Raw genomic sequence first — 2,958 nt, 5'->3', positions numbered from 1 at the left:
GCTCGCTGCACCCTCTGCATTATTCATGACGCAGGGACTAGAGCATCTTCAAATGGCCTGTCATTTCCTTTTACCCTCCATCACAATGGCCATATGCTGCACACACAGGAGGAGAGGAAAGAGGAGAGGAGGGAGGGAGGGGGGTGAGCAATCTGCAGCTAAGCCTGGCCGAACAGGAACACATACGAACAGATACATTCACAGGTAAACCCACACATGCGGAAATGTACAAGTGGGAAAGCTCGGGGATTCAAAAGCATTGTGGCATATTTCAATCTTGTTTTGTGTTCAAAAACTAACCTCCTCCCACGGCTTCCACCCCACGCAGCTACAACTGCTGCTGCTCAAGTAAACATGATGATAGTCCCAAATCCCTGCCAGACTGGAGTCAGTGGCGGAAAAAGTTACCAAAAGGACAAACAAAAGGAAAAGTTTTCAGGAATATTTTTAAAGATCTCACTCCAAGTTTTTGACTTTTTTTCCCTTGAAAGGTAAGATCTTCATTGAAACACTTGTCCATAGATGTAAATCTCTCTCAACGAGGAGTTCTTAATTTCTACTTTTCTGCTCTCAACAGAGTGCGGAGGCGTAATCAGAGTGCAAGTTGCACGCTCTCCAGTTCCTCGATTCTTCTTTAAGACTCGTGACACTTTGTCAGCCACCCTTGAGTCCTTTCAGCTGATGTTCCCGCGCCGCATTTGTGTTTACAAAGTTTGTTTGCGTGACAAAAAACACACATGGCACGAACGTCCCTCGGAGGTAATTGGGATTGCCGTCATTTGGCCTCCCCAACGTCTGCCATTCAGCATTAACATATCATTAGCTCTTTCTGGGACCGTTCACTCAGAAAATTAGAGGTCTCCGTAGACCCGCGGCTCCATCAATATCGCACGAGCGGTTGACACCTTTCTCTTTGTCGCTCTCTGGAGAGAGAGAAGCGGAGTGGAAGAAGGCGTGGGAGGGAGAGAGAGTTTTTTCAGGTGCTTCTTTATAATCTTCATTTAGAAAACTTCATATTTGTTGCCATTGTTTACAGTGTACTACTGTCTTTTTTATATTCAATAACTTTATTTACTGACCTTCACCTTGAGGAAGAGAAACAAGGCTGACAGATTGCAGAATGTAATAAAGATATAGATATATGGCACCCGTGGTTGACATGGAGTGTCTTGAAATAACATTAGCCTTAAAGTGATTCGTGGAAAGCTAGTCAAAAAATGTCCTCGTTGAATGTTGGAGATGAACCACACACTGCTCTGAAACCTAATGACAAAACATCTGGCGCCTCGTTGCTGCACTGTGCTTGAATTGCAGCAGCTTTAGCATTTAGTCTTTGTAAATACCTTGTTTTGACACCTTTAATGGCGTGAAGCTTAAACAGTTTTCGTTGTCAGCTCACACACAGAATAGGAAGCTGCTGTAAAGAGAAGCTGTTCCTCTTTCTGGTAATTAGAGGTGGAAATTAAATGCAAATACAAACACAAATGTTCAACGCAACAAATAAACGTACTAATAGAGGAGAACAGAGGCTCAAGATGTGCATGTCTGCACCTGCAAGGTCAATGTGGTTTACCTGATGCCCATTTCTTCTCCTTCTGTTGTTTTAATTGCTAAGAAGTGAAAAACCACTAAAAGCGACTCTCAGTGAATAAATGCATCAAAAAGTACCTTAAGGATCCCAACAGAACGCCTTAAATGTACATTAAGCAAACTCATAAAGCTTTATTTTTTAGCTGAGGGTGTAAGGTGTTTTCATGAATCTGTAGAATCACCATGCAACACAAATTCAGCACCTTTTTCTGCTCACTCCCTTCAAAGCAGGAACTGACCTAGTGAGTCTTAACAGGAGCTCAAAGACCCTATTTTGACATATTTTCAATTCGCTGCACACTGTGAAAAATAAATACTTGAATCTTGACTCTATAATTAGGCATACTAGAAACAGAAAATACCATAAAAACTTTGATGACTTGAGAATTAGCGGGTTAATTGCTTCCTTTAGTCAACCTGGTTCTAATTTAGAAACGTCTGCCTTCAGTTTTCCTTCTCATTTTCTGTTTTTTCTGACAAACTGATGGAGTGGAAAAGTCATAATGGAAAGCTACTTGGTGTCAAGAATAAAAATTATCTGTCTCTGTGTATATATGTGTGTTAGTGTGAATAGGGAGGAAGTTACATAGTGAGTTTGGGGTGATGGTATATGCAACTTTTTTATCCTTTTATCCTCCACCTCCAGTATCAAAAAGAGAAAAAAAAGAAGCAACTTCAGAAGAAGTGCAAATACTGCAGTTCCTCTAGTGTCCACTTGAGGCTGGCTGCAAAACTCATTGATGGTCCCATTTTGAAATGTCTGTTTTTAATAGTTATTGGGATGTAACTAATTTATTTACTCATACACACTGCAGCGTTGTTGAATTTTTTCTTATAATGTACTGGTTTAGGTTTTATCAAAGCTAGGAGTCATACGTAATAAATGCACGATTAGAGCTGTGGCTGAGTTGACTGACAGGTGAGCACGTTGCAGCTGTTTGCCAGAAGCCTGCTACAACTCCACCTTAAGACCTCAAAACACAAGTTGAGTCAGAGTTTCCAACATGGCTTCAGCTAGTGTTGGGCTTCAAAATGAATGAGCGACATTGCAAAGATTGTATCCATGTGCTTCACCATCTATGAGTTAAAAACAGGTTTTAATGCATGCATGTTTACTTGTATGATAGACTGGTATGTTGGATAAGACAGTTGGAGTCAACCTGTTGTGTGGTCAAACTCCAGATATATCACTCTATTTTGCTGAATAGCGCTTTAATGTTTCCTATTTGCACTATTGTGTATATCTGATGCTTTTGTGATGTATTGCTTCTATCTGTGGTTGTTTATCTTTATCTTTTGTAATTAACTCTGTTAAGACCTTCTGGAGACTACATGAATGCTATGCTGAATTGTTCATTAATAGGCACT

The sequence above is a fragment of the Notolabrus celidotus genome, chromosome 17, assembly GCF_009762535.1.
Source record: "Notolabrus celidotus isolate fNotCel1 chromosome 17, fNotCel1.pri, whole genome shotgun sequence".
NCBI classification, from domain to species: domain Eukaryota; kingdom Metazoa; phylum Chordata; class Actinopteri; order Labriformes; family Labridae; genus Notolabrus; species Notolabrus celidotus.
The sequence above is the reverse complement of the archived record's forward strand: the minus strand, read 5'-3'. Positions refer to the sequence as shown.